A 14312-nucleotide genomic window follows, 5' to 3' on the forward strand; every position below is an offset into this window, starting at 1 on the left:
TGGGAGAGGGGGAGGGAAAATATAGGTAAAAGAAAGACTCTATGAAAATTGGCTGGATTAGGCTAGGAGTGACTGAAAAAAACATCCAGAAATATCACTACCACCAATGGAACCCGGTGGAAGAGACAGGGGTTAAATGATACCGGTTCAGGCTGGTTTGCTCGAACTGGTAGTAAAAAATGCTACCGGTTCGCCCGAACTGGTAATAGAAAAATGCTAAAAAAAAGTTTTAAAAAGTTCCAAACATCATGAGGCACAGCTGATTGTCGTACAGCGGATCATCAGAACTTTTAAGAAAACTTTATTAGCATTTTTTTTACTACTGGTTTGCCTGAACTGGTAGAAAAAAAATGCTAAAAAAAAGTAAAAAAAAGTTCTGACACTCGTAAGGCACAGCTGATTGTTGCACAGCTAATCATCAGAACTTTTTAAAAACTTTTTAAAGCATTTTTTTTACTACCAGTTCGGGTGATTTAGGAAAAAAACTGCTAAAAAAAGTTTTTTAAAAGTTCTGACGATTAGCTGTGCAACAATCAGCTGTGTCACGCGATTTATTTTCGCTAGAAAGTAGGAAATCCTGCTTTATAGTGAATCTAATGGGCGCGGCACAGCTGTTCTCCCCCCCACGCTGTTCTCTTTACCGTTGCAGTCTCAGAAAACGCTTCTTAACGCCTGTGATGAGCATGTGCGAAGTGAAGCAAACTCGTAGCAGACTTCAGAGCATTTCACCCCTTGGCAAACTGTTTCTAAACCATCCTTCCCTGCTGTTTGCATGACTCAGATTGAAATATGAAAATCTCCTTTGTTGTTCCAAATACACACATGTATCTAAGAACAGATGCAGTGTGTTACCTTGTTATTCAGTAGAAAATTCAGCCATATATGTTACAATTATAGGTAAACCAGTTAGAGAAAAGGTTCTACATACTTTCTACATACTTATGAAGTCAGCAGCCATGAATGACAATGGTGGGAGAAGGAGAGACGTGTCTGGAAAGGGAGATTATTCCAGAGATAAATGGTAATACTTCTTCCTATCTACAATTAATTAAAATTAAACAATAGATCTGGCTACACAGTGTATATTAAAAGATAACATCGTATTTGGCCTTTGGTGACTCAGTAAGAATTTTAAACTCAGGTGTGTTCATTAACTATTTACTTGAACAGACCTGGTCAGTCTAAGAAGCAAATCAGATAGTTTGGCCATTGTGGTGTTCCAGAAATGAGCTATTTTGGCCTTAACTTGAATCTCAAGCACTTTTTAAAAAATAATTCAGATCTCTTTCAGAAATAACTTTTCCCCCTGGTAGGTGACTTCTCAGGCTTGGAAAAACTGATAAAATCTTTCAGTTGCAGCCCTGCTCAGCTTCACCCAGATCAGTTTGTATGAGTCTTCAGAAAAAAAAGGAGCATTCAACAGGTTTCCCATCCCTTTGAAGGAGTGATTCACTTTACTTCTTATTATTCCATAAAAACCTTTGTGGACATAGCAATAGTAGTCAGTTCATTCTCCCATTAAGCTTAATATGGTGTTCAGCAGAGGTTGGAACAATGGCTGGCTTAGGAATTCTGGGAGCTAACGCCACAAGTCATAAAAGGGCCATCATTCCCCTGATCTATAGTTATCAAGAGTGGTTTCTGCATTTCAAACAAAAGTCTTTCTTGGATATGCTGGAATTGAAGTTGGGATCTTTGTCCACCATCATGTGCTTAGGACTGTTGGAAAAAATGTCCTTCTGGGTTCAGTTCCAAGTGGGGAAAAAGACACTGGAAACATGGAGGACGTTGGAAAGATGGTTTAATGGACCACATGGTTTGAGGTCCTGGGGGAAAAGGTGATCACATGCTTCCAGATGTTGGGTGAGGAAGAAAAGAGAAAGAAGGGCTGAAAGTTCCTGTATAAGAAATGTATTCTGATTGGTTGTCAGACTCCCATGGGACCATGCAAGGGCAACTCTTAAGGTTGTGCTTTGAGTCCAAGTTTGGTTGAGCATTGCTTTTTCCCCAAGAAAAAGTGAGATGGGTAAAAGGCTAATACTATCATGCCTTAATCCTATCACCCTGGAGCTAAAGGGGAAATCTTTGCTATGTAGAATAGACCCAGGCTTTTTAAAATGGCCCATTAACAAAGGTGGGGTCTATTAATAGTGAGTCTGTTTCCTGCCCAAAAATATGTTTCCCAATTTCTTATCCAGGGAAATAAAATATTGTGCCTTTTCAATATTTCCCAGGATATTTCATTTTTCTAGGAGAGGGGTGGATGCTAATTTCCTACAGGACCAAACTGCAAATGTTAAATTTACTTTGAAGGTGTAAACCAAATGAAGTTTGATTAAATGTAGTTTTTTGTCTTACTTCTAAATGCCTTCCTTTTATTGATATTGTTTTGTTTATTTATTGTATATTTTAATTCTGCAAAGGGAATCAAAAAGTCTAAATTGATTCAAATCAATGAGAATTTTCTTCCACAGCAGTGGAGACAGGGGTTTTTGAAAAAAAAAACTTTGATAAGTTGGATATTTAAGGTTCTTGTGTTTCCACTTCAAATAATAATAGTGGCGTATCATCAGAGGCCAGAGGAAAATTCCCTCCCATATTTTAGGCTTTAAGTAATCAAACTTCAATGGCGTGTGGACCACTGACATATATCCTTCAAGAATAAATAGTCCAAAGAGTTTATCCCTGATAAACAGGACTATCACCTGAATATAGAACCCAGTAACATTTTATTTATTATTTTAGTTTATTTAAAACATTTATATAGCTATGGGGGAAGGGGAGCGATGGCTTAGTGGATTCAAGACTCCAGCATGAGCTCCTGTTACTTGCCTCAGCTCCCGCCCACCTAGCAAGCAAATGCAGGTAGATAAATAGATAAGAGATGGAGACTAGCAATGTCCGCAATTATCTGCAAGCCTTCATCCCTCAATAAGTAGAACATCCTGTTGAAAATATTTTACACATATAAATTAATATAAAGAAATATTTATAAATAGAAGTAATAAGAGACAATCATCATTTTTACACTTGCAATACTTTGTTCCTTTGAAATTTACCTGTGAGTTAATTGCTAGATAGAGACTAAATTAATTACCTACCCCTTGTAAATGAGTACATTTATTGCAGGCATTCTCATCAACAAACAAGCCAAATGTGAAGGTCATTTGAACCAGCATGTATCAGCACATTGCAGTGACGAGTCTGCTGATTGGATTTATACAAACCTGCACTTTCTATTACTTTGAACAGAAATTATTTATTGCAGCAGGAGGAAATGTGGTTGTTATTGCTTTCTCTGTTGTATTAATTGTTTGGTAGAGACTTGTCACTCTGACATGCTGAGACATGCTGGTTCAAATGACCCTTATTTGTGGCTTGTTTGTTACCTAGTAAAGGCTGATCAAAAAAGTTCTGGTAAACCAATGTCTGTAAATATCGATACTTAACGTAGATAAAGAGAAATATTATATATTCTGTTTCAAAGAGAACAGACAAAAGGTAAAAAGGCAAAAAAGAAAAAAAAATTAAGACAACAATACAATCAGTAGGTAGGCAGAGAAGTTACTGACTTACATTGTGGGTGAGGGAATTAACCATAAAAACCAGAAAACATTAAATTATTTTTAACAAAAGGAGAAAGAGTTTTAAAGTCTTTTTTAAATCTCTTGACCTGAATGTCAATTATCTCCACTGTGCTGTTTTTCAAAGATAAATCACCTAACAGGAAAAAAACAGAAGAATCAATTATTAAAAACATTTAATGCTAAATATTAAGGCTCTAACTTCTATTTTATTGTACTCTGATATACATAATTATAAACATTTAATGACATGTATTTTTGATTTCAGTTCTTTAATGAATTCTTTTCTCTTTTAAAAACAATCTAAATATTTGAATTTGCCCCTGCATATTTCTGTTGTGATTTTATACAGTTTTTACCGTTGTTGCATATTCACCAATTTTAAGTCCCCAATCAGGTAACGTTGGTAACATACCTCTTTTTCTAATATTCTGCTAATTTTATCCCTTATCCATTATATATCTTATTACATTTTGTTGTTGATTGTCCTTGAATTATACCTAATACAAGAAAAGTAATTTCAATTCAAATTTGGTTTATAAAACTCTCTCAATTGTGCTCTATATTTCTTTCCAGGACTTTTGGATTTTATTTTTCATGTCTACTGCATATAGCATAATTCTTTTTTCTGTATCATGGCATTACCAACATTTATTACATTTGATTTATCTTGAGGATTATTGACAGAATTGTATACCATCTACAAGGAATTTCTATTTACAACTCTTTGCTTTTTACAATTTTTTGGCGTGGCCATTTATTTGGAAGCAATTTTATTACTAGGAACAAGTAGTAAAAAAGTTAAATTATTATTGTTTCTTTTCAAAGTTTTCTTAATGGTTTCATAGCCACAATATCTGGACATAAGCATGTAATTACTGAAATTACATCTGACTCAGTGAAACCTGTACAATTTTGTTACCCTGGTAATACTTTGATCTGATAAGATTAACCATAGGTACAGTTCAGTTTAATTCCTAGAAGTTATGAGAGATATCGCTGGGTGAGATCATTCGACGGCACGGGATAAAATACCATCAGTACGCGGACGATACGCAGCTGCATCTGTCCGCCCCGTGCCAACTCAGTGAAGCGGTTGACGTGATGTGCCAGGGCCTCGAGGCTGTTAGGGACTGGATGGGGGTTAACAAGCTTGTTCTCAATCCAGATAAGACCGAGTGGCTGGTGTGTTTCCCTCCTACTAATTGGCCAAGTGTTCCATCTCTCAGGCTGGGGGGTCAAACAGTACGCCCCCTCAGACAGGGTTCGCAATTTGGGAGTCCTCCTGGACCCACAGCTGACTTTTGAACATCACTTGTCAGCTGTGACCAGGGGGGCATTTGCCCAGGTTCACCTGGTGCACCAGTTGCGTCCCTACCTGAACCGGGAGGCCCTCACAACAGTCACTCGCGCCCTTGTGACCTCTAGACTGGACTACTGCAACGTGCTCTACATGGGGCAGCCCTTGAAGAGCATTCGGCGACTCCAGCTTGTCCAGAATGCAGCCGCGCGAGCGATCGTGGGTGCACCTCGGTTCACCCACGTAACACCTATCCTCCGTGAGCTGCACTGGCTACCTATTGGTCTCCGGATACGCTTCAAGGCGCTAGTCGTCACTTATAAAGCCCTTCATGGTATTGGACCTGGGTACTTGAGAGACCGCCTGCTGCCAATTACCTCCACTAGACCAATTAGATCCCACAGATTAGGCCTCCGAATTCCATCCGCTGGCCAGTGTCGACTGGCGACTATCCGGAGGAGAGCCTTCTCTGTGGCTGCTCCGACCCTCTGGAACGAACTCCCCGTGGAGATTCGAACCCTCACCACCCTCCAGGCCTTCCGCAAAGCCCTTAAAACCTGGCTGTTCCGACAGGCCTGGGGCTAAAGAACCGTTGCCCCCGTCTCGAATGGTATGACTGTTGTGTGTTTTAAACCATGTATTGTTTTGTGTCGTTTTTAATTTTGTCTGTATCCCCCCCTTCCCTGGTTTGAGTTGTGAGCCGCCCTGAGTCCCCTTCGGGGGAAAAGGGCGGCATATAAATAAATAAAATCAATCAATCAAAATCAAATCAATATCCAAGTTGAGTTTTGGCAAAATGGGAAGCGTTTACTATTGCTTTTTAAGGTGTTTCCCCCATTTTGGCCGTCTAGTTATAGACAGACTGGAAATAGCAGTTGTGATATTCCTAGTTTTTTTGTTAAATTTATTTGCTGCCTATGTCACTATGAGACTATTCTAGATGTCTTACAGCAATAAAAAGGAAGATGTGATAAGAGTGTAAGCAGAAGTAACAAAATAGAACAATAAAATAAACAAAACAAACAATGAAAAAGAACATGAGAATATATCAATATGATAACAAAAAGATGGAAATCAGAGAGGAAGGTATGGAAGTGGAGTCTGGCATTAGTGTAGCAGCCACCTCCACAGTGAAATGCCTCCCATCTGGTCCCCAGACCAACCAGCATAGCCAGGTCTTCAGGCTCTTGAAGAAAGGTGGTTGGGGGCAGATCTTACCTTAGAAGTAAGATTTTCAAAGGGTGGGAAGTGCAGCAGAAAAGACTCTTCTGGATTCTGATAGCCAGAGTTCTTTTAATGCAGGGAGGCAGAGAAATTGCTTTGGAGAAGGAGTCCAGAAGCCATTAAGGAAACATCAGGTACAGAAGGAAAAGTCTAAAGAAGTAGGAGAATGTGGCAAAATTAGCCCCCTCCCCCCACTAGACTTCCTGAAGTATAAGAGGGAGGAAAGGGAAGACATAGGCAGAAGACTTGCAAGATTCTGTTACTGTTTCTGGGTTTTTTTCCTTAAGAAAAAAAGGAGGTATACATACATACATACATACATACATACATACATACATACATACACACTGTATTTTTCGGAGTATAAGACACACCGGAGTATAAGACGCACTAAGGTTTTGAAGAGGCAAATTTAAAAAAAGTAGGTAGGTAGATAGAGGGATAGAGAGAGAGAGAAAGAGAGAGAAATACAGTAGGTAGGGAGGGAGAGTAGTTAGGTAGATAGGTAAATAAAGGGAGGGGGAGAGAGAGAGAAATACAGTAGGTAGGTAGGTAGGGAGAGAGAGAGAGAGATGGTAGGTAGATGTTTCCAAGTGTATTTATCCATGTGCTGGAGAAGGAAATCACTGACAATCTGCAGCACCTAAGACTTTGTTTCTGTTGGCACAGCACTTGATCAATCTAATTCTCATCAATCACTCTAACTAAAGAGCTTTCTAAAAGGGAAAAAAAAGTTTTTGCATTCTACAAATCTCCCCAAAACGCCCTGTTTTTCGTGAAAATGGGCCCCTTTTTTTCCAAAAAAAGAGAGGCATGAATAGCTTCTGGGGGGCTTGCAGAGTGCTCCTGGGGGTTGGGAGGCAAAAAAGAACAAAAACAGCCATTTTTTGCTCATTTCTGCCCTCTCCAGCCCCCAGGAGCTCTCTGATAGCCTCCTACAAGTTATGCACGGTCATTTTGGTGAAGGGTCGGGGCTTCTGGAGGCAAAAAAATGCTGTATTCGACGTATAAGATACACCCAGATTCTCAGCCTCTTTTTTGAGGGCAAAAGGTGCGTCTTATACTCCGAAAAATACGGTGCATGCATACATACGTACGTACATGCATGCATGCATGCATACATACATACATACATACATACTGATAACTAATTAAACAGAACTCATTCCAACATACTGTGCAAGCTGATTGTCAAGTAAATTCTGCACTTGCCCAGTCTGTTGTTGATAAATAACCTCAATTCTGCTTCTTTGATACGGTGGTTAGAATGCAGTATTGCAGGCAAACTCTACCCACAGCCAGGAGTTCGAGCCTGACTGGCTTAAGGTTGATTCAGCCTTCCATCCTTCCAAGGTGGGTAAAATGAGGATCCAGATGGTTGGGGGCAATATGCTGACAATGTAAATCACCCCGAGAGTGCTGTAAAGCACTGTTGGATGATATTTAAATCTAAATGCTATTGTTAAAATGGAATCATAGGAGATGACCAGGGGTCAAACGTATCATCAGCCTTGGGTCCCTTTGCACTTACATATAAGCCTATATTCATTTAAACTACCTGGATTTCTGATTTTTTACACTTGACAGAAATTGAGCTATACACCGTTTCAAATAAAAGATACTACCACAAATAAAAACTTTTATTTAGTTCTTGGTTCTAATGATAATGTTTTCACTAGCTATTGCTGATACATTTTTAATAACATTTTTGCAGTTAGGAAAACTTGTTTTTAAAAATATAGCAGACAGTATTAATTTAGATGTTTGTATCCAGTAAATCCCTTGCCTATGTATTTCTGCTGCATGTAAATATTTGAAGCACATTCACAAAATACTGAACGTTTCCTGCGGTACCTGTTCCCTGGGAACCAGAAAAAAAATGGGAAGCAATCACTTCTTTCAGATGTAGGGTTTCAGTGAGAGAGAAGGAAGAGAGCAGAATGTCTTTATTTGAACAGTGATGGAAAATATTTCTCTCCCACGGTATGGATTAAAATGCCTCCTTCGTGGAAGAATTTGAGATCCAGAGATCCTGAGAAGTTGATTATTCAAACCCTAAAGTATGAATAGAATGTAGGGAGAGGAAGTTGTGGTTGGTGAGTCAGCATGAGTAATTTATTTCAGTGAGCAGGAAGGCTGAGTTGTGTTTTTTTTCTCTCTCTTAATCATTTCAAGAATTATATTTTTTAAAAGAAGGGAAATAAATGATATTTTGCAGTAGTTTTATTTACAGTACTTTTAATAAAATGCTATCATTTCAGATCATAATTTTTATCTCTATAGATATATTTTTCAAGAACATGGAAAGAAGTGGATAGCTGTCACTGGTAAGCATGATCCTTTTCTTTTTTGCAAACTGTTTAGCATAGAGAGAATTCTTAGAATTTAGTTGCTCTGTCTAGTTAGCTGAACTGTAGTTCAGTGTAATGTTTTTATATATTCATGCAGTATGGTGTTCTATTGTATATGAGCAATTTGATAATCTAATTTATTATTGTTCCATTTTTAAGCTGATCTCTTTCGCCTTTAAGATCTTACTTAGCTGTGAACAGAATTGCAAATAAGTTTGGTGAGCTGAACACAAAATAGATGGTGCAGAATTGCTTCTCTCCTGTTATGAAAACCTGAATTCATAATCTAGTTTTTGTATATACATTTAGATATGAGTTGGGCTTTACTTTTAGATGTCTCTGATTTTACAAGAACATTTCTTTTAGTCATGTCCTATCAAAGATACAATACAACACAATCCCTTTCACTATATATAAGAGAATGATCTATATAGGTGCACCTGTGAGCCTGATATCTTATTTATATAAAACTCAACACTATGCTTCATTAGTAATTTAATTCAGTAGGAATGTTACATGTGCATGTTACACTGAATGTATTCAACTAAAGAAGTACTATACTGACTGAATCTAATCTCATATCGGAGCTTTACAGAGCATCCAATCAGATCAAATAGATACTTCCTGGTTTGTGCAGAACAAATCTTTTATACAGTAGTTCACATAGCTAATTTTATCTTTGTCTTGAAATTCCGAGAGGTGGTTGGCTAAATAAAAACCTTTACAGAACTGTATTTTTAGTTTGTATTTGACACCTTGACTTTGAGTAAGATGCTGAAACTGAAAATATTGTATGTAGTTTGGCTGGAGAACCAGGTGTAGCATCAAGATTTGTGATCATCTTCTCTACTGTAAAGTCTAAATCTTTATCAGAAATATGATTAAGTGCACATATTTATATATCCAGTTTGCAATTAATTGTCTAAATGTGTGTTTCTGTGGAGATTCTCAGTCTTCCAGGTCATGGTTGTCAAACCATGACCTGGAAGATGCTTTTTCAAAAGGCAACTGGACTTTGTTTTTCCTTGAAGATGTTTCACTTCTCATGCAAGAAGCCAAGAAGTGTCAGAAATGAAAAAGTTTCTTGAATGAGAAATAAAACATATGAGGAAAAACAAAGTCCAGTTGCCCTTTGAAAAAGGACATTTGGGTCTAAATATTTGTGTTTCCCCTACTTACCCTCATTCATCAAAGAAGTTTGGGATATAGGATGGAGACCTGCTTCCAGCATTTCATTTCTGTACATCATTTAGCAGATGCTTTAGCCTGAAGAGTTCTTAACCGGGTTCTCTCTTCACTAATGGATAGCATTATAATTTTCAGTTCCTTAAACAAGGCTTGGTGTTATAGTACCCCTCTTCAATATCTCCTGCAATTAAGAACCTGTGGCTTCAAAAATGCAGCTGATTAATTCTATGGTTACAGAACTACACCTTTTGCTACTTTACATTCTTGTTCTGAGCAAGAATTTCTGGGATTCGTTATTGCAAGGTAATTTCCTCCATGAATGCCACTTAAATAGAGGAAAACCTCCATGCATCCTGAAAAGTTTATCCATATTGTTTTTATAAATGAAAGCTAACTTTCATGTATAAAATAACTCTGGAGGAAAAGTATTTTATATGAAGTGCTTTTCTGAGAAGTGATGGGCCTGAATTACAGAACTTGAATCTACATCCTTGTTGAGTCATTTTTATGAACAGTTAAGGGCTCAAGTGCCTTTGAAATCAGTTATTTAGGATTTGTAATTGGCATTAGTTACAAATGGGCGAACACTTCCAAATAAAATCTGCTCCTAATTTTCTCCAAACTATTTTTTCTTGTTAGTCTGGTTTAGGAAGGGAAAAGTTTTTTTTTCCAAAAAAAACCCAAAACTGTTGTTCTTCAGTCAGAAACTCTTATTGATATTCTGCATATCACCCAAATAGAGATACCTAAGTAGCTTCTACCTTCAGAACAGAAAGAATAACAGAGTTGGAAGATACCTTGGAGGTCTTCCAGTTCAAGCCCCTGCTCAGGCAGGAAACTCTATACAATTTCAGACAAATAATTGTCAAATATCTTAAACATTTCCAATATTGGAGCATTCACAACTTCTGGAGGCAAGTCGTTCCACTGATTCATTGTTCTAACTGTCCAGGAAATTTGTCCTCTACTTCCCTGGGAGATAGGGCAGTGTGCTTTGTAGGTATTTCTAACATGCTTCCTTTTGGTTTCTAAGTGGAATCAGCCTAAATGCTGATGGAAATACATTGACTATCTAGAATTGTTATTTCACAAGGAAAAGTGTGTTCACATTTCCTCTCTCTTCTGTGGTGCCACTGCTTATAGCTAAATTCAGAGACTAAACCATTTCTATCCTGGCTCATAGTAGCTGTGCAAAAAGCCAGTCTCAATTGCAGCACATGGTGTGCTTTGCAGGGGCTCAGTTGATAAGCAGAGGAGTAGCTGACTTGCAAACCAATAATCCAGAAGTGGTTGTAGTTTGACTGCAAAAATAGGAAGGGTGTAGAAGCTACGGTGGCAAAATAGATGAGATGAAAGTTGCCAGTTAGCAAATGATTACACATCATTTTGATTTTCTGAGTGTGTGGGGGTTAGTGGTATTTTTTAGTTTTTTATTCTTTTTTTAATACAGGTGTGCTTTTTAACTCATGTGGTCGTAGATTATAGTAAATGAAACTAGATTCGCAAGTTTTTCGTATGTCAAGTGGGAGGGGGATGTCATGTGGCTATCTGTAAATTCCTGATGACTTAATAAAATGTATTGCTGTTGCCTACACATCCTCATTCCAGTATGTTGCCTTTCAGGCTAAAATGAGTAAGTAGAACATGTTCTTTAAAATCACCTTATTTATCACCACCTTATTATTGCTGATAGGAATAAAAGATAATATATCTTCCTACTCCTACACCCTCTCTTAGTTTGTTTTTTAAAAACAGTGCAATATAAATATTACAGTTTTGCATATAATATAAAAGTTATGTTGCAAAGAAAAGGCCACAAAACTTTAAAAATGGATTGATTCATAGCAAAGAATTATACATCGGGTACTTTAAATTATAATTTGTATTTATAAGAAATAATCAGGGAGATTTAAATAAACCATGTCAATTTGAATTAAAAAATAATGACTTTATAATTAATTATATTGAATGTGTTTATGCTCCAAATACTATAGGCTAGGCTTATCTAAAAAGCCTCTTTTGTATTGGGAAATGTTTTTTTAAAAAAATCAATGTGACCAGAAAGAGATTCAAAAAATATTATATTAGAATTAGAATCCTTCAAGTTTTTGGGTTCTATAATCTCTTGAAATGGACGTTTAGAGCCATCAATAAAAAGGCACAACAATGAATGTTTTTTCTGTGGCAGCTCAGAAAGTTGAGATTGGTCCAGGAACTGTTAATACAGTTTTACAGAGGAATTATTGAGTCTGTGATTTGTACTTCTATAGCCGTCTGGTTTGGTATAGCAATCAAACAGGACAAGTACGAATTCCAACAGACAGTTAAAACTGCAGAAAGAACAATTGCAACCAGCCTGCCTTCCCTAGAAGATCTGTACATTGAATTGAATTGCGGGTCAAAGAAGGGCTGAGAAGATACCTACAATACAGACCTTCTCATTTCCTGGACATAAGCTGTTTCAACGTCTTCCCTTGGGACGATGCTATATAGGGCATTATATATTAACACAACTAGCCACAAGGACAGTTTTTCCCTCATGCCATCACTCTGTTGAACACCCAGTTCTCACAGTGGTCCCTAATAAACATGTACAGTATACTTACTCATATAGTGTGGCTGTAGTATTATTTATCTTTCTTATTAAATTCTTTACTTCCCCTTTTATTGGTATTATTATTACTATTGCTTTGCATGTATTGTCAGGTTTGGAAGCCATCGGGGGATAGGGCCTCAAGCCTGCTACATATTCAAACATACTTTCTATGGGAAACTGGGAGGGAGGATGGCATGGAGCTTGGGAGATATGTAGCAATAATAACATTCCTTCTCAGATAGTCAAGGTCACCTCATTCCTGCACATGGATGGATGTGGATGGGAGGAATCTTCATCCACAGCAGTGACCGATTGAACCATTTTATGTACTTGTGGGTGTTGGGGCAACGTTTTGAACTTTCAACTGTTTGGGGAAACCCTGGAAGCTTTCTGATTTTGGTTTTCCCAGATGTGCCAACATCTTCTAATAAATTGGTGTTTTGAGGAACTTCTTGCCTCAAACTATTATTTCATAGAAGATACTATTTGGAACCCTGACATGTACACTGAGAGCTTCCATATCGGAGATAAATTCCTTATGTGTCTAATCACACTTGGCCAAATAAAGTATTCAAAAGAATTGAAAGTATTCAATTCAATTCCATCGCCCCCCCCCTCCTCCCAATTCCTTTTTCTGTTACAACCTGTGGTTTGGCCATATATAAATGTGAATCATTTCTTTAAACCTTGCCAGCTTTTCACAAATAGGTGAAGGAAAAATCCTTCATTAATTGGACTGGCAAATTTCTCCCGTTTGATGACATCCACATATAAAAACTTTAAGGATTTACTTTATCTGGGCAATTGATTGAATAAAACACATACACCTAAGTATTTAAGAGAAGACTTACTTTCTTCTCTCTGTCCTTTAATATATCAGAGCCCAGTGCACTTTGAATAGTCATGTATATCTTAAGGAAGTTGTTTTACGTAACCCTCTAATTGGCTAATGTCTTAGGATTTTTTTAGCGGTAAAATACGTCTACAGTTTTATCAATGACACTGACTATAGAACTTTACCTAGTTCACCAGACCTTGAAGTGCACATAATGTTTAGAGCTGAGTAAAATGGAAACATTTCAATGAGAACGGACTTTACACTTTGAAATTGAAAAATGAGCAGTCAGAAAAGCACTCTGGGCTGATGCCACAAGATTCAAATATGTGATATGACTAATATTTTCACAACCCACTGTCACAAGTTTTTCTTTTGCGGGCCTATCATCAAACATTGATCCCCAAAAGACATAGTCTAAATGGATATCATTGTTTACCTCGGTAACATTAAATACATCATTGCTATATTTTATTCTATCAAATAGAATTATACTGTACCCTCACAAAATTGCCCATCCAAGAAATCTCAATTTTGTTTTGCAATCTTTCCAGACCTATGAAGATCAAACAGGGTTTTGTAATATAGTCTTGCTTTGAGTTGCCAGGGTCAGATGAGACTTAAGGGGGAGAAGCCAAATTATGAATCTATGCAGAGGTATGCTTTGTATATGTGCCAGGAATCAGTGACTTTGCTGTGATCTTTTTAAACAGGAATAAGGCTCTAGTTTATATTTTCCTTCCCAAAACTAAGATTTGTAGTGGTAGAGATGCTCTGCTGAATATTCATTAACCTCATCGACTGTTAAGATCCTTTGACAGTAAAGTAATGACACTGTACCATACAATAGATGATAGATAAAACCTCCTAGATATAAGCAATATTTTGCAGACCTACCCAGTGGTGGGTTCCTACTGGTTCGGACCGGTTCAGCTGAACTGGTAGTGGTTTGGTGGCCTTGTTCACTGGAACCGGCAGTGACCCAAGCCTGCCACGCCCCCGAACCGATTCCCCAGTCGGTCACCCTGCCCACCCGCCCCGCCCAGTCACTCCTTACCTCCCAGGCGGCTTGCCTGCCTAAGGTGTTACGTGGTGCCTGCCCTGCGCCCCAACTGCCTCCTGCCTACAGGTAAGTTTCTCTAGTCCCCCCCCGGAACTTGCTTTACCCCACCAGTGTCCCTGCAACCTTACCTTCCCCTGCTCTTCCAGGAGACCCAAAATCGGGTGTAAGGGG

At 38.0% G+C, this 14312-nt stretch overlaps 1 long non-coding RNA gene across 1 annotated transcript in view; it reads left to right on the forward strand.

The window, feature by feature from the left end:
• LOC116507012 overlaps nucleotides 1-14312 on the forward strand; it is a 119478-nt gene that overhangs the window by 4303 nt on the left and 100863 nt on the right. Inside the window, exon 2 of the long non-coding RNA XR_004255128.1 lies at nucleotides 8392-8435. This is a non-coding gene — a long non-coding RNA (uncharacterized LOC116507012). The remainder of the gene's footprint in view (nucleotides 1-8391; nucleotides 8436-14312) is intronic.

This window comes from Thamnophis elegans, chromosome 4 (genome assembly GCF_009769535.1).
Source record: "Thamnophis elegans isolate rThaEle1 chromosome 4, rThaEle1.pri, whole genome shotgun sequence".
In the NCBI taxonomy this organism is placed as follows: domain Eukaryota; kingdom Metazoa; phylum Chordata; class Lepidosauria; order Squamata; family Colubridae; genus Thamnophis; species Thamnophis elegans.